The 17,990-nt window shown below is 52.7% G+C and overlaps 1 pseudogene; it reads left to right on the top strand.

Annotated features, from left to right (window-relative positions):
* LOC135320347 (F-box-like/WD repeat-containing protein TBL1X) overlaps positions 1-17,596 on the top strand; it is a 28,712-nt pseudogene extending 11,116 nt beyond the window's left edge.
* The last annotated feature ends 394 nt before the right edge of the window (positions 17,597-17,990 follow it).

Genomic DNA, 17,990 nt, shown 5'->3' with positions numbered 1-17,990 from the left:
TGGTGAGTGGTGATCCCGTGTTTTCCCTGCCCCCTTGTCTCCTTGATGGGATTACTGGGGAGCCTGTTCTGTCTTACATTTAGTTGAAGAGCCGTGTGGGCTAAAGTAGTCCCCCATGACTGATGAGTGCCTTAAGTGGGAACTGGATACCGACATCAGGCTGCTCTAGCCCTGGGATGCTGGGAGATGCTCCCCTTTTCAGGTCTGCCTCCACTGAGCTGTGTCTGTTGCTATTTCCCTCTGACCCACAGAGTGACGGGACACTGTTGGCTACAGGGTCATATGATGGTTTTGCAAGAATATGGATGGAAGACGGTAAGTCCTGCCTTCCCCATGTTGGGATCGGAGAAGAGGTGCTTTGCTGTGCAATCATCCCATGGGCAGACTTGGATGTCAACATGCTGCCGTGTTTTGTTTTTCACATGCAGGTAATCTGGACAGCACCTTACGCCTACATAAAGGCCCCATCTTCGCCTTGAAATGGAACAAGAAGGGGAATTACATTTTGAGTGTCGGTGTAGACAAAGTGAGTGCTTAAAATATGTTTCTGCGGTCTGTAGATGTTTACATGTGTTTAATCTCAGATAACATCAGGGTTTCTTTGAATTCTGAGAATTTTGCCTCCCCTTAAGAAATCAGAAGGACCTGTGTAGGTTTTGTTTGTTTCTGTGGTTTTGATCTGACTGTTCACTTGTAACACATCATCTCTTAATGTGCCGTGGAGTGGTCTGCAGACTGACACATAAACCTTTCCCTCTCCCTTTTATTTTGAGGTTTAGTTCAGTGATAGAAGAAATCCCCAAGCTGCATTTATCCAGGGTTTGAAGAAGCCCGCCTGCATGGGTTGTAAACTTTCCCCTGCCGAGTGATTTTGAGAACACACACCGTTTCCTCTCACCAGGCTTCTGTTTCCTTGTTTGATGACCGGTTGCTTCCCACTGTAGACGGCAGGTTTCCCTGAGAGCAGGAGCAGGTAGACACATATGCAAGTGGTCCTGCCCACGATGGCCCACAGAGCAGATGTACAGTGTGCTTTGTTCCTGGTGGGGCTGCCTGGTGGATGTGATGACGCAAAGTCCGGTGGCTGTCAACACCCAGATGCATCTAGAAGCCGTTATGGGGTGACAGAGCACAAGATGACCTCAGGAGGGGTAGATAGCATCCTGGCTCTGAGCAATTAATCCAGCAAGTCTCACCCTGTCCCAGTTTCTGTTTCCTCGGCTGCCAAGAGACAGGAATCATGGCCCCCAAAGAATATTGCATGAATGGTTGTGCCACCCTTAAAGCTCAATAGGAATTCTGTCTTAAGTCATTGCTTTGGAAAATAAATATTATCAAGAAATGAAGAAGGAAAAATAAGTTCTCACATCAGTTTATGTCTCTATAACTAGAAACCATGCCTGAATACTTCGATTTGCTCTCCAAAAGGTTTTACATTTTTGTAATCACTTAAGTATAAATTTAAAACCTTATTAAATTGCCACTGTCTGTTCATTCAAGTTCTAAAAATGCATATAAAATAATAGACAAGACCTGTAAACATTGACACAGTCTTGGAAAAGTCATAGTTGCATTTGACAAACCATGGTCCATAGGTCAAAACTAGCCCATGGCTTGTTTTGGTAAATTAAGTTTTATTGGCACACAGACACACCCACTTGTTCAGAACTGTCCATGGCAGCTTTCACACTTCAACAACAGCGTGTACTAGTGGTGAGAGACACTGTATGGCCCTTGGAGCCTAAAATATCTGCTGCCTGGCCCTTGACAGTGAAAGCTGGTTGCCCCTGCAGTTAAGTAGTGTTACCCACCGGGGCACTGAATTACTCCTTCTTTCTTTCTCTTCCTCTCATTTATGCCAACAAACCCTGCGTTCAAACTTGGCAGCCTAATACCTGACATACAAAAGCCGAGCTGCTGAGGTCGACACACCAAATGTTCTCGTGGAATCAGTGTTGAATTTTCCCGGAGATGTTACAACTCAGATATTGCACAAACACAGAACTTTGTCTTCTACGTGGCCGGTCGTCAGCACTGCTGATGGAGTTATTAAACATCTGTGCGAGTGATCACTCCCACATGCGTTGGCCCAGTCGATGCTCCCAAGATAGGGGGCAGGTCCATCCTTTTTCACAGAGGGGAATGTGGAGCCCCAGAGAGCGTCACTGACTTGCCTGGGACACGCTGGTAGAGAGCCGGGTGGGCTGGGAACTTGGGCCCTGGGCGCCAGTCCCTGCCGCCCTCGAACTTTCACACACCTCCGGGGAGTCCTTCGCAGCCTGAGCTCCTTCCTTCCCCAGGGCTACTTTTTATATTCGTGTTGCATTTTCTACCTGATTATCATTTGAGTCTACCAGGTGATGAACTGGGTGGTTGGTGAAAATGTACATTTAGAATTCTGGTAGGCTTTGGGTCAGACACTCCCTGATGTAATTAGTCAACCACGGCAGGAATAGTAATGTTCTCGAAAGGAACATTTTCTCAGGGAGGAAATGTAACTTAGGGATGCTGGCTTTGACCTTCAGTATGTGCTTAACCTAATGTGGCTAAAGGGTATTTCGGATTCTTGAAACCTTTGTGTAATTAATATTTTCTTTTGTCCAGCGTGTGTTTAACCTGAAACATCAACACATTGAACAAGTTGTCAATGTAGTGTATGAAATTGTATCGGAATCGTGAAAAGGTTTATATGTTCTCTTCTGTGCTAAATTGTTGGCAGGTGGCTCCATTAAGGAAAGAGTTCTACTCCATCAAACAAACAAAAAATTGTTAATTGGTCTAGAGCTGACCCCAGACTTAGAGAACCAAGTTTCACAGATCCTCACTGCTCTGAGTATTTCCTCTGAAAATTTCTGCAGTTGATACAAAATATAACTAGTTCTTTTTAAAGGAAAACCTTCATTTAATGCCATCGACAGGGAGGTGTCAGGGTTCCGATTCTGTTGAAAATTGCACTTGATTAAGACGTAATTCCAGTGGTATTCATAGAGCTGCCTTTGGCTGTTAGGCATGCCTGAGTGTCTCCCAGCATCAAGCATTCATGATTTACTTCGTTTTCCAGCGTATACATCATTTTTTTCCTCCTTATGTACGGACTAATAAATCAGTGCTGGACAAAAGAGGCATCTGCTCCCTTCTGTCCACTTGAAGCCAGTTTCTTCTATCAGTAACCCAGTTGCTCTGCTATGTCTAGTGTCCCCAGTTCATGGAGTGATGGTCAGAGGAATTTTCAGAAATACCTGTTTGTGCAGCTTTTCATTTGGAAAAGTGCCAGAAAGGTGTTCGGATATGCGTTGTTACAGTTTTTGCAATAGCTTTTCATGTGTGGGGATAAGGGAGAGTTCCCAACAAAACTGGTGGTTTTCCGAGTATCAGTTCCAGCTGCTGCGTCTGGGGGAGGAACCACCAGCGCGTGTGGCTAAGTTCCTAAATGTGACCACCATCCAGATGGTTAAGCGTAAAGCACACCCTGGATTCCAAAGGCATGGATGAAGAAGGGAGTGCGAACTACGTCACTGACGTGTATGTGCTGATTTCATGTTAGAATGACAGTATTCTGGCTGTGTTGAAGTGAAGTTAACTGTATTGTTGAAGTTGGCTTTACTAGTTTCTTTTCTCTTTTTTTGGTGTGGCTACTATACAGTTCTAAATTTCCTGTGTGGCTCACGTGCTGTTTTTTGGACAGTGCTGGTTTAAAAGGAAGAGGGGCCCACTGCCTGCTCTTCTCTGATAAATTTTTCTAGAGAAACCTTTGTGAGAAGACTAATTACTAACTTTTTTTTTTCTTTTTCTTTTTCTTTTTTTTTTTGTGGAGCACAGACAACAATAATTTGGGATGCCCACACAGGAGAGGCCAAACAGCAGTTTCCAATTCATTCCGGTGAGTATTTCTATAAATTTTTTGTAATTAAAAAATAATTCAGAGTCCTAGGAAATGTCCCTTAAAGTGATCATGAATGCTTGGAGGAAGGCATCACGGAATCCAGCTGTCAGGGAGGAAACCCATCTCGTGGGAAGCATTGCTCTTGAGATCTGTGACATCCTGGTGCCCTCAACTCTCGAAGGCTCAAACGTTTATAAGCACGCAGTGAACCAAGTCCAGAACCAGCGTGGGCTGCTTTCAGCTGCTGCCCCCAAGGACGCTGTGTTGGGTGGGAGTCCCTGAGACCATACCGAGACTCAGCAATTCACTGGAGGACCCCCAGGACTCAGCATGCGGTCAAATTCACAGCTCAGATTTATTACAGCGAAAGAATGCAAAGCACAATCAGCAGGGGGAGAAGGCATGAGGTGAATCCAGAGCTTTCAGGGTTCTCTTCTGGTGGGGTCACAGAGGATGTGCCACATCCTCCCAGAAGCCAGCTGCGGTGACATGCATGAAGGGTCGTCTACCGGGGAGGCCCCATAGGCCCCCATGCCCGGCATGCACCCGCATTCCAGACTGCCGGGAGGAGCATGAGGGTTCAGCGTCAACCACGGATGTTGTCTGCATAGACAGTTAAGGCACAGAAGCCGCCGTTACTAGTTACAGGATGCCAGGACCCCTCTGGAAATCCAAATTCCCAGAGTCCGGCCAAGGCCAGCCTTGCCGCCAGGCCTTCCTATGGGGAGCAGTGTCAGGCCTGCGGGGGTCTTTGCTCCACTGTTCTTGACCGAACCACGTCTCCCTGTGTTGGGGCAGCACCAGGCCCCACGGAGCCCACGGTCGAGAGAGTCCGGGTTCCCTGATTCCCACCTCCTGATTCAATCTGATCGTTAGATGTGACCTCTGGACTTCAGAGAGAGAAAGCACCCCAGAATTCAGAGACTGACAGAAGAAACTGGCTTCAAGTGGACAGAAGGGAATAGAGGCCTCTTTCGTCCGCAGGAGGCGCCTGCCCCGTTTAGAGGGAGTTACCAGGCAGACGGACGGGGTGCACGTTACTGCTGGGTCAGGTGTCTCTGGGGTGACGTTGAGGAGGGGGTCAGAGGCTCTTCCCTGACGGGCACTTCCCGGGGCCTGGGGATGTCTGAACGGAGGGAGGGCTGGCCCCGAGGACGGCCCAGGCAGTACAGCCCACCTCGGAGCCCAGGGAGGGCTGCAAGTGGGGGACGTGGGTCCTGCAGGGAGCAGACTGAGGGAGAGTCCCGACGAGGCCTTCACAGGACTGTGACAGACACATGCGCACCAGCGTCTGTTGCTGCACACGGTCCTTCTGATCCGGGCAGACCCGGGAGGTGCCGGTTTACAGCCTGCTGCTCTGGAGAGGCAGCCCGTCTCTTCCACGCAGTCCTCTGAGCTTGGGGACCACGCCAGACACACCTGTGGGGGCTGCGGGGAATTTTGTTGTGGGTCCTGCTCTCTGACAGCATGGATGATGTGGCAGTTGCTAGAGATATTATACAACATACGCTGCCACCTTGACACCCCAGCATCTGTGCGTGTGCGTGCGTGTGTTCAGGGTGGACAGAATACACCAGCATTCACATTGTGCACAGCTGTCCCCGCTGTCCAGTTCCAGAACATACGTGTCACCCTTCACCCGTAGGAAGTCCCCCTCCAGCCCCACTTTCCCAGCCCCTGGAGACCCAGCCTGTGTGTTTTGATCTGTGTCATCTCCACGCCATGCAGCTACACTGTCGACTGTACAAAGCACAGCAAGTGGGTCTGCCTGCCTGTTGCATTTGCCGTAAATGCCAAGACCATCCTACCTTTGTTGTCACGAAGGCTGCCGTGACCGGGTCAGAGCCCAGAACATCAGATGTGCTGACCCACGCAATGGGGGGAATGCCTGTAACGCAGGAAGCTCTGGCTTCTATTTTTCAGAGAATAATGTGCCCCAGATAAGCATCCGTAAGGTTCCTCTAACAGTTTTATCTTCAGAATTAATTTCTAAGTCATTTGACAGAATACAGTATTCCCCGGAGCATTCCCAAGGTCCAGAGGAGGGCCTTCCATGCCACAGACACGTTTTCTTCTGTACTGAGAGCTCCTCCCCTGTAGCTAACCCACAAGGCAGCGTGTCCCACCACTGGGTCAGGAAGTCCGTGTGTCACGTGCTCTTTCTTACAAGTGTGAAGTGGTGGCCTGCGGATTGTTCAAGCTGGAAAAAAGGAAGGGTGCTGTGTTTCCGGGTGAGATGCAGACTGCAAGAGGGGCACCTTTCCTTAGCACTCATGGGGCTGATCAGAGAAATTGCCCGTCAGGTGTTCCCCACGCCGGCCTGGTGGGTGCACCTCATTCCTGGAGGCGTGAGCTCAGAGCTAGTGGTGGAACAGCACTCAGCAGGGAGAAGGAGCAGACTATCTGTAGACCATCGAGAGGGCTGTCTGCTTCATTAGGAAAGGCCATCCCCAAAGGTCAAGTGCTGGACAGTGCCATTTCTATAACATTCTGGAAATGATGTAATTTTGGAGGGAGCGGTTAATGGAGGGCGTGGGGATTGAATGCATGCTAAGCATGCCCTCTACCCCTGAGCTACCCCCCCACGCCCAGAATTTTAGATATGAAGAACAGATCAGTGGAGCCAGGGTTTAGGAGCGGATGTTCAAGGAAGGGGTGGTGTGACGGTAAAGCAGCACACGGGAGGTTTTGGAGGTGGTGGAGCCCGGTTCTGGGTCTTGGCTTTGGCGGTAGTTACACACATCTGCCCGTGTGAGCACATGGCTGGCACAGCCACTGCACGCACGTCCCACCCCAGCAGCTTCCGGGCTTGTGTGTTGTGCGGCGGGGCCAGAAACTGCAGCCGCTGGTTGGAGGGTACGTGTGGGGCCTCTGTAATGTCTTTACAGCTTCCTGTGATTCTGTAAGCATTTCACAACTAAAAGTTTATTTCTTTTTTAAAGAGCAAAGTAAAGTTTGGCTATGCTCGGAATGGTTGCTGACTCTTGAACCTGACTGGCCATGTAGGCAGCGAGGGCACACGGACACACACCCCGCCCCACCCCACCCTGCCCCGCCCCGCCCAGGGTTAACTTAGCCCTGTTACGTGTCGCTCACTCACACTGAATGGTGAGCTCACATTTGGGGGTTGGAGGCCCTGGGTCTTAGCAGCAGGAGCGACTCAGAATGGGGCCAGCCACCTGAGTACACAGCGTCCGCTATCCAGATTACAAAGCTGCAGCAGAAGATAGTTTTTACGGCCGGGTGCTGGTCACTGTCCCCTCCAGGCTGTCGCTCTTGCAGGTGTGCGAACTGCATGCATGAAGGCAGAGGCTGGCCACGGAGTTCATGACTTGGCTCGTGCAGCGTTGTGCACAAGAGCAGCTGCGGGCTTGGCTCCCTGGCTCCTGGGACCCAGTTCCTTGGTTCCACTGGACACACGTGGGGAATGTGGCGGGAACCGTGGGGCTGTGAAGATGAAACAAGAAGAGGTGCCTTGGGTTGTTGAAGAAGCCAGTGCTGCCTCTGGGCCAGACCCCCCCACCCACAACCTCTGTGGGGACGGGGCAGCGGGCCGTGGAAGCTAACAGGGTCTGTCCCTGCAGTGGTGGGAGGCGGTCGTGTGTGCAGGCACGCACTTCTTGTTTAAAGACCCAGGATGAGAAGGGGCAACACGACTTAGCACATCCTAAGTGAGTTTCTCCCAATCCAGCGCTGACTTCCTTGAAGAAACACACGGAGACAAGGTTAGGGCTTGACAGCTGATGGGGAACCCTCTCTTTCCTTACAAGCAGTCAGGTGTCTGCAGAGAACAAGGATGCAGCGTGGTCTCCTGGGAGTTTGGGAGAAAGGAAAAGGGCTGTCCCTGTCTCCCAAACCCTCAACAGAGGTCTTGGAGCCACCAGCCCCTGAGAAATGTAGGCAGAGACAGTGTTCATCACAAGGCCACCTGTGTCCCCTAAAGGTGGGGGTGCTTCTTGTCAACTGTCAGTGGATGCATTCACGTGTTGTGGGAGATCTTTTCAGTGGGGATGTCTTACACACAGGATGTGGAGTCGTTTTCCTCCCCTTTCTCTCCTCCGTACCTAAAACAATTGGAGTCAGCCCACCACAGTGGTGCTCCCCGGAGCAGCACAGTACAGGGGCAGGGCAGGCAGTGTGCCTTTCCCCTACCGTGTCTGCCCTGTGTCAGGGGAGCACGAGACTCTGTGTCCAGGGCACATGAAGTGTCACAGGGTCTCTCTCTGGAGGTGTCTGGTCATCCCGTCAAACGTATAGGACAGGTCTGTGAAGGCTGGAGGCTGTGTTTATCACATCAGTAGATGAGTGTCTTGACTGTGCTGTTAACTTCTTCTCAGTCAGCTGGCCTCTGTGCACCACTGGTAAATGCAGATGTCGCCCCCCCCACCCCCACCCCCGCTCCCTTTTCTGCTTCACAGCCCCTGCTCTTGATGTCGACTGGCAGAACAACACTACCTTTGCCTCCTGTAGCACAGACATGTGTATTCACGTCTGCAGACTCGGCTGTGACCGCCCAGTCAAAACCTTCCAAGGACACACAGTAAGTGCAAGTTCGGATTTTGGGGCTCACGTTCATGAGAATGTGCTGGGAGGTGGGAGCCGGGTACTCTGTGCCTAGGATTAGAAGATACTGTGACCGCAGACCAGTTCTGCAGCCCTTTGCTCTGTAGGCTGTTGCAGCTCTCAGGTGGTTGGCTTAACCCAGTTATCCAACTGGACAGGCGGTAGGGGAAAAAATGACCTGAAATGAGGTAGATGTTGGGTTTTGCAGGAAAGGCTTTAAAGGAGCTATTATAAAATTGTTTGAGGATATAAAGGAGAGCCTGCTCATAATGAGTGGACAGATGCAGAATGGCAGCAGAGAAAGCAAAATTATGTTCTTAAACAGTCAAATGGAAATCTCAGAACTAAGAGGTATAATGTATCTGAAGAACTGGTACAAGATTGAACAAACGGTTGGAAGCTTAATGACCTGTAGGACAATATGAAGCACTCTACCGTATATGTGCAGCGGAGAGAGAAGAAAAAAGAATGAAACAAAAATTTGAAATAGTGATAGCCAAACTTTCCTAAATTTGGTGGAAAATACCAACATTCAATCCAAGAAGCTCAGACGCCAGCTGACTTCTCGCTGAATTCTTTTTTTTTTAACTTTTTATTGAGGTATACTTGATGTACAGTGTTATATAAATTTTAGATGTACAACATAGTGATTCATACCTTTTCAAGGTTATACTTCATTTATAGTTATTAAATACTGGCTATATTCCTGTTGCTGTACGATATATCCTCGTAGCTTGTTTGCTTTATACATGGTAGTTTGTACCTCTTAATCCCCTCCCCTTTTCTTGCCCCTCCCCCTGTCTCTCTCCCCACTGGTCACCACTAGTCTCTTCTCTGTATCTGTGAGTCTGCTTCTATTTTGTTACATTCGCTAGTCTGTTGTCTTTGTTAGATTCCACATAAAAGTGATATCGTGTGATATTTGTCTATGACTTCACTTAGTATGATCATCTTTAGGTCTATCCATGCTGTTGCAAATGGCATTGTTTCATTCTTTTTTATGGCTAAGTAGTATTCCATTGTATAAACATACCACATCTTCTTTAGCCAGTCATCTGTCAGTGGGCACTTAGGTTGCTTCCATATCTTGGCTCTTGTAAATAGTGCTGCTGTAAGCGTTGGGGTGCATGTGTCTTTTCAAATTAGTGTTTGTTCTCTTTGGATAGATCATCAAATTCTTGAGCATAACACATGAGGCTCTTCACAGCCTTTCCCCAGCAGATCTCTCTAGTGTCCACGCCACTACTCGGCCCGCCTGGAAGACGTGCTGGCTTTGAGCACCTCACACCTGCGATGCTCCCCTACCTTTGACTCTCACAGCATCCCTTGCCCCTAACTTCACTGACATCAATCACGTTGTCCTTGGCACTTGCCTTTTTCCTTAGTACCCACTTTTCTGCAGCTTCTGTCCCTGCAGGTCCCTGCTTCGATAAGAAGGCTCTTTCAGAGCACAGGGGCCCGTTGTGCTCTTAACACCTCACTATGGCCACCACCTGATCCTCCTCTTTACTTTTCTGAGCTAAACTTATTTCTCCTCTAATCCAAGACTCTCCCCGAGCTCTTAAGAGGAGGTCTTGTGACTCTTCAGCTGCCCCACTGGGACTTGATTGCAGAAAAAACCACTGGGCTCTTCAGCTGGGTCTGACTGAAGCCATCATTCTGCACAAGACAGGCGCTAAAGGAAGAGAGCCTCCTTCCTCCCGAGGCCCTATGAGCTGTTCCTGGATGCTTTCTGGGAATTGTGGCTTGGAGGGCAGAGGGAGGGAGGGAGGGAGGGGAGAGTCCACTCTCAGGAAGGATTCCTTTTCCCCCTGGAGAGCTGAAGGTGAGTAGCCCAGGGACAGTCAGCGGGGACCGGCCCCCTTCCTAGGCCCTCAGGGACCAAGCTTCAGGTTCTGCCCAGGGACAGTCAGTGGGGACAGGCCCGTGGGGACCCACCCTCAGGTTCTGCCCAGGGACAGTCAGCAGGGACCCACCCTCAAGTTCTGCTCTCATCGGTTATGGTCAGAGCCACCCGAGCAGCCGTTGTCCTGTGTGAGCCTGCCCCTGGGTCACACCTCTCACCAGACTCTGGCTTCGTGTGGGGCCTGTCCTTCCTCCACTCTCCTGTGTGCACACACTGCGGTCAGCCCCACTCGCCCTCCCCCGGCTCACCCTGGGCCTGCTCCTTGTGCTTTAAGCTTCAATCCCTCCCTTTTTCCCGGGCCACCCCCACTGGTACCACGTGGAACACAGACGCAGCCCCGTCCCTCCCGTCTCGCAGCCTTCAGACCACAGTGTCCTCAGTGAGCAGCGTGACCGTGCGGTTTATCCTCCATGCCAGAGCACTGAGGGGTGTGAGGCTAACTGGGAAATGAATTACGAGCCTGAAATGAGTTCATTGTTAGGCCAGGGCAGCAGGCACGCGGGGACTGGAGGGGGCTACACAGTCCCCTGCTGGGAATAGGGGCTGAGCCCCCGCTGCGCCCCCGCCGCCTGTCCCTGCTCGCCTTACCAGGCACGCCCTCCCCACCTCACTCTACTGCAGGGAGCTTCTTCCTAACTGCCTAACTGTGTCCCCTCTCCCTCACCTCTGGGGTCTGTTGGCGTCCAGCCTCCAGGATTCAGCCTCGGGATCCCCTGACACCCAGAACTGGAAGGCTCCTGCAGCCTCCTTCCTTTCCGCCCTGCTGCACACAGCACCTGCCTGCTAGAACTTTCCATGGGCACTGAGTGGCAATGTTGCATTTCCTTGGCTGTTTGCTCAGGATTCCGGCCCCACAGGATGGTTCCTCCTCCCTGTGAATCCCTAACAACCTCTCAATCTGACTTCCCTTGTACGTACACCTCTGCTGGTCTGCGTTTGTGGGTTTAGGTCACGTCGCCTTGGGCCTGGGTTACCACTCTGGCCATTGGACACCTTGTCTCTGTGCATTTCCTCCCCTCCCCTCAGGACCAAAAGAACTTAGATGGACGTGGGAGCCGTGGTAAAAAAAGTTTGTAAGAAAATGACTTTCCAAGTCAGTATTACAGTGATTGTGGTCTTCCTGGTTTTCTGTGCTGCCCTTACCATGTCAATTCAGTTGGCTTCCTTCCTAGTTGTGATTCTTTTCCTTTGAGAACTGGAGATGTGGGTGGCTGGTCGGGTGGGCACATGGCTGTGCGTTTTGTGGAGGTGAGGAACACGGACTGAGGAAGAGGAGAGTACGCATAGGTCTGCCTGTATTCCTTGGTGTCCGGGGCAAATGCAGGTCGGCTTTCTGCAGAGAGGACTGTGCGCGCCTGCCCCCTGCTGGAAGGCTGTGTTACTGCTCCTGGGCCCTTATTTCTTTTTAAAACCCTGTGCTCTCTTTCAGAATGAAGTCAATGCCATCAAATGGGATCCTTCTGGAATGTTGCTAGCGTCCTGCTCTGATGACATGACATTAAAGGTAAAGCCTTCTGATCCTGGACTGCCCCCTGTACTCAGTGATGTTTTTACATTCCCTGGTTCTGCAGCTGGCGGTTCCATGTGAGCATTCTCCCCGCCTCTGTCACTTGCCCCGTTGCAAACTCGATGTTGCTGTCATGCAGGGAACTCCAGCCTACCCGTGGCGGGTCCTGCTGGGTCTTTTCCCTCCCGTGGCCTTCCTCACGGGCACCCCTAGTGTTCAGCGGCCCCTCTCCCGGGCAGCGCCTGCCAGTTAGCCAGCTGCACACCTCACGGTGCCGTGAGCTTCCCAAGGGCCAGACACTAGTGAGGGCTCAAGGAGTGATGTGGAACCACCGCCAGCTGGAGAAACAGCCTTTGCTCACACTTTTCCCGATGCCTTCTCTAGATCTGGAGTATGAAGCAGGATGCGTGTGTCCACGACCTTCAAGCTCACAGCAAAGAGATCTACACCATAAAGTGGAGTCCCACCAGGCCAGCCACCAGCAACCCAAACTCCAGCATCAAGCTAGCGAGGTAAGAGGAAGACGGCCCTCAGACCAGCCTCGCTCCCTGAAAGCAGCCTTGCTCACCACGGCTGAGCCAGCAAGTCACTCACAGCCAAAGAGAATGGAAAACTTTGCCCAGGTGTCTTGCAAATGTGTTTACACCCTTCCAAACCCAGTGGAGAGGTACCGCACTCTTGGAAGGGCCCACGAGCTGTGAGTTGTCCCTTGATGCCTGACTCGAGGTAAGGACGGTCTTAACCACGAGGCAGGCAGGAGGAATCGGCCATGTCACCCGGGTCCCAGCACTTTGCTTCGGTGAAGGTGTTTATTGCAACAGAGGGAGGAAGCAGTTCAGCCTGGACCTTGGGCTTGGTTTATTGGGTTCGACTCAGAGCTGCCTGCAGGTGGCCAGAATTTTGAGCAGTGGTGGGGCCCCCCAGCCCCAGCCAGGTCTGACCTACCCGTGTATGTAGTGAGCCCCCAAGACACCAGCACTGGAGGGTGTGGGGCAGCTGGTCAGTCAGAGGCTGGGATTGGGAAGAGTGGTTTTGTGACCACAGTGGCCTCCCCAAGACCACATCACTCAGGCTGCGGTCCCCAGAACTGCAGGTCCCAGTGCTCATCGGGCCCCGTTCAGGATACACAGTTGCACTCTCAGTACCGTATTTTAATAAGAACACTTAGAAAAACAAGCCAAAGAGATTCTGAGACTGAATACCAGGATACCCAGGGGTCTGGAGAGCAGGGTCCAATGAAATGTGGGTGCTTGTTGAGCCTGGGAAAGGCGCGACTTGGGACAATGTTTCCCTGCCAGGAAACAGCAGTGTGGTTGCTCTGTGTGGATGCAGACAACGGGACCGGGGAGGGGGTGGCAGGTGGCAGGGTCCTCGCACATAGCTCCGGCTGGGCCGGGCAGCCCCTGTGGGGGAGGGGGCGGCCTCGCCGGGCAGCAAGGACTCTTGGCTGAGAGCGTCCGACGCAAGGCCCTCTCTTAGAAAACACCGAAGGGAATTCCTGCATCAGCTGAGACGCTGATCCAGAGAAACACAAAGACCGGTACTCTTTATTTCATGTAGTTGTCCTAAAATCCACCTAAATGTCTAGGAGATGGGACACACTGTAGGCATTTGTGGTTTTTTTGATGACTTGGAAGGTGTTTTTGAACCGCAGTGCCAGAGAAAGCAGCTTTGTGGTGTGTACTGTGCTCTTATGTTTGGAAATAACTAAAATTTGCAACTCCCAGGAGAGTGATTGTTTATTTGGATGCAATTGAACTTTAATTCCCAGGGGATTAAAATGCTCATTCACTCAGTTTGCTATTTTCCCAAGCATTATTTTAATTGGCAGCAATAGAGGTGGTGTTTTAAGTTGTGGGAGCATTTTAGAAAATGTAGTGAATGCAGAAGTGTTTCCCATTCGTATCTCAGAAAAATGCAGAAACCAGTGAGCGTGAGGATCAATTTGTTTCCCTAATTAATGGCACCACAAAAAGAAAAGCTTTGTTTTGTGACTGCGGCTTGGTTTTCAGCATAGCCACGTCACGTTTTAGAAGAGTCGGGGTGTACTTACTGTCTCCTGAAACGGGAAGGCTGGGAGGAATGCCCACCCACGGTGTCTGTGAGGCATCGAGGGAGATGGCCGGGGACCCGCGCGTGTCCTGCTGACTTTCCGCTCCCGTCTCCCCAGTGCTTCGTTTGACTCCACGGTTTGGCTGTGGGACGTGGAGCGGGGCGTTTGCATCCACACGCTCACCAAACACCAGGAACCAGTCTATAGTGTAGCTTTTAGCCCCGATGGGAAGTACCTGGCCAGCGGCTCCTTTGACAAGTGTGTGCACATCTGGAACACTCAGGTAATCCCCGACCCCCGTGGCCCAGCCCTTCCCCAAAGGACCGCCTGGAGAGTCGTGTGTTCGGTGACCCGGGCTAGGAGTCGCGCCTGGGGCGTCGGTGCTGAGGAGTGCGTTGCCTCAGACGGTCCTCTGCAGGGGGACCCCAGGCCAAGTGCCTTCTGCCCTGTGCCCCTTGGTGGGGGAGGCTCCCCTCCAGGCACACCCACCCAGTTCGGGTACTTTTTCTGAGTCCTTGGCAGGAAACTTTCCCCTGCCACCTCCTCTTTGACGTGAGCATTGAGCTCGGAAAATTGTAACACAGTCATCTCAGTGGAGATGCTGCCCTGTGGGCACTCAGGTCAGGGTGAGGGTCCCGCCGTGGGGGGTGCACTGGCCCCTGACCTCCTCTGCTCCACACGACTCCTGGAGCTGCCCCTTTGAGCACGTTGAGGAATGTGAAGACCATTTGTGGGGGGTGGTCGAGCCATTTCAGCCTGTCCCAGGGAAACAGTCTAGGTTTGGGTAGCACAGGAGTGTCACTGTGGGGTCGTCCTGTCACAGGAGAAAGAGATGGTATCTGAGGACACTAAGCCCCTGTGGTTGTCTCTAGCCACACCTCAGGGTGAGGGAACTGGGAGCATGAACAGTGGGAATGAGCAGGCCTGGAGGAGCATAAAGTGCTCCTCTGGACGCTGAGCTCACGCTTCTCCTGCAGGTGGGGCAGCGATGGTCGTGTGGGGTCGTGGCCAGCAGCAGTGGTCCACTCCGTGTGACCTTGGGGTGGACTGAACAGCCCCCCTGCCTCTCTCTCACCTGCACCCAGCTTCCCGATTCCCTTTTGCCTGGCTGACTCTCAGTCTGCACCCACTGGTGGCTGGGGGAGGTGGTACCTGAGCTGCACAAACGCGTGGGGCCGGGGGCGGTCCACGGGGACCTCAGGCTTCCCGGGAGCTGCCTCCCACGAGTCTTGTCTTGTCGGCCAACCAGAGGCGATAGTGGCCCTCAGGTGGGACCCGGCTGGCGCCGAGCAGAGCCTCACGGCCCTGGATAGGCCCCGGAAAACACCCATCACAGGAATGACGTGTGGAAGCCTCTGGTCTGAACCCTTGCTGAAACAGCGGTGGGTGCACTTGTAAAATGACATCATCGGTCCAGCCCTGCCTGCTGTCGGCAGCTCATCAGGTCCCTTAACCCCTCTTCCTACGAATCACAAAACCCTTGAGGCATGTTGAGGCTCCCTTTAATCCTCAGTGACACGACGGCTTTTCTAAATGTGCCAAAGTGCGTAACAGGCAGATTGCTCCTCTCCAGCTGCCTCGGTCTCCCTGCCACCATCCGGCCGTGGCTGCGGTGACCCGTGGAAGGCAGTGTGATGCCAGCCAAAATGTCGAGGCCGATTCCATGGGCAGCCGTAGGTCACCTACGCTGCCCGTGTAGCGAGTCTGTGAGATGCATTTCTACAGCCACCGAGCGTTTCCTGAAAATACTCTTAGCTTCTCTGAGTTTGAGGATGTTTGCGGTAATGCACGGGGGGACCACGTCCACGTCCTTGGTGCCCCTGGCACCGTGAGTGACCACAGCTTTGCTTTGCAGAGTGGGAGTCTCGTCCACAGCTACCGAGGCACTGGCGGCATCTTCGAGGTGTGCTGGAACGCCCGAGGGGACAAAGTGGGCAGCAGCGCGTCTGACGGCTCTGTAAGCAGCACCTGTGGTTTGCCACGGCATGGAGGGCGTGAGGGAGGAGGGGCTGGAAGCTCCAGGCTCTTGGTACTGGCTGGGCTTCCCAGGGGTGGGGTGAGTCTCCAAGGACACAGCTGTCTCTCACTGGATGTGTGTCGGGTGAAGGAGACTTCTGGCTGGATCCTGCCCGGTTGGCACCGCATCAGAGAGCAACTGTCTCTTCCTCACTCTCAGTGATTTTCTCAGTGAGATGGTGGCTTTCCCGTGCTGACTTTCCCCGCCGGGGCGCATTGTGGCTGTCCCTGCTTTGTGGGGGTGCTCCTGGTGTCTGCTGGGTGGAGTCTAGGATGCTGCTGAACCTCTCCTTTGCCTAGGACGCCCCCACAGCAGAGATGACAGGGCCCAGATACACAGGGGCCAAGACTCAGAAGCCTGCTCCCATCTTGACTCCAGCCTGGGCCTCTGGTGTTACAGCTCCCACCTTCCACTCCATGGGGCCCAGTTTCAGCTTCTGGGATGTCTAGCTTTTTGGTTCCCACCTGCACTTGAAATTGACCCACGCTGTGGGGCAGAGGGCAGGGGGTGGCTGGCCAAGTGCCCGCCTGGCCCCCTAGTGGTGCTCAGGCCTGAGCCCCTACGTGGGTGTCTGGTCTGTGACCCCCACCAAGGGCTGCGCCCTCCCCCCCGATCTCCTTCCTGGTGCTGCCCTGGACCTGGCTACTTCCCTCTAGGCTGTTTGCAGGGGTTGACTGGTCAGATGCTCAGATGTTATTAGCCTGTCGTTTAGAGTTTCTCTGAACCCTCATGACTCTGTGCCAGTGGAAGTCTATTTACAAAAAGTGGGTGGTGGGCCGTGGGCCGTCCTCTTCTCTGAAGGCCTCCTGGGTTGTCTCTCAAGATAACCGGCACCTCCTCTTTCCTTCCAGGTGTGTGTTTTAGATCTACGAAAGTAAACACAAAATACTATAGGAAAAGAACCCTAGTGGACCAGCAGTGAACGTGTGGGGTTGGAGCACTCTCCAGACACAACTCTGTCAGCTCCGAAACTGTGCGAACTTGACGTTAGAGTGTACTTTGCAATCAGCTCATCCCTGGCCACAGGAGTCTCTATTTTTTTGTAATCTTCATCAAGAAGTTTAAAACAAAAAGCATACCCACAGTCCCATCAGAGGGGGAAGAATGGCTCCCACCTGGAATGTGGGAAGTGGGAAGCCAGCAGCTAGACGGTGCGTGGGTGGGACCCTGTCCAGAGCAGGCTCTGAGGGCTGAGAGGAGACGAAGAAGGAAAAAAGCTGTGCCAAAAAGAAACAGAAGGAAAGACGCTGTGAGAAACCAAAGGGGGGGAGAAAAACCACTCCACGTGGTGGGTTGTTTCGTTTTTTCCTAACAGTTTGGACACTACAGTTACTCTCACAAGGATGTTCAAAGACCAGTTTGTACCAATGACTTGGGCGACTTTGTAACCCCAACACTTTGTATTTTCTACAATCTTTGTCCCGTGCTTTTTCTATCTGCTGGAATCCTGTCGTCCAGGGCCCTTCTGTCTGAGGTGGAAACAGTTTTGGGTTTGTGGCGTCTTTCCTGTTGTCACTGGCCCCCTCCCCTCTGTCCTTCCTTCCTTCCTTCCTTCCTTTGTGGTGTTGGTGGGCAGCACGCACTTGGTGGACACAGCCTTATGGACCAGACTCGGACGTGATGACGGAGTCTCTGGCAGATGGTGTTCCCTCTCCCTCTCCTCCCCTCTCCCCGCCCCTTTCTGAGTTTCTTCCCCCCAGCTCTCCCCGCCCCTTTCTGAGTTTCTTCCCCCCAGCTCTTCCCGCCCCTTTCTGAGTTTCTTCCCCCCAGCTCTCCCCGCCCCTTTCTGAGTTTCTTCCCCCCCCAGCTCTCCCCGCCCCTTTCTGAGTTTCTTCCCCCCCCAGCTCTCCCCGCCCCTTTCTGAGTTTCTTCCCCCCAGCTCTCCCCGCCCCTTTCTGAGTTTCTTCCCCCCAGCTCTCCCCGCCCCTTTCTGAGTATCTTCCCCCCAGCTCTTCCCGCCCCTTTCTGAGTTTCTTCCCCCCAGCTCTTCCCGCCCCTTTCTGAGTTTCTTCCCCCCCCAGCTCTCCCCGCCCCTTTCTGAGTTTCTTCCCCCCAGTTCTC

The sequence above is a fragment of the Camelus dromedarius genome, chromosome Y (assembly GCF_036321535.1).
Source record: "Camelus dromedarius isolate mCamDro1 chromosome Y, mCamDro1.pat, whole genome shotgun sequence".
In the NCBI taxonomy this organism is placed as follows: Eukaryota; Metazoa; Chordata; class Mammalia; order Artiodactyla; family Camelidae; genus Camelus; species Camelus dromedarius.
The sequence above is the reverse complement of the archived record's forward strand: the minus strand, read 5'-3'. Positions and strand labels throughout refer to the sequence as shown.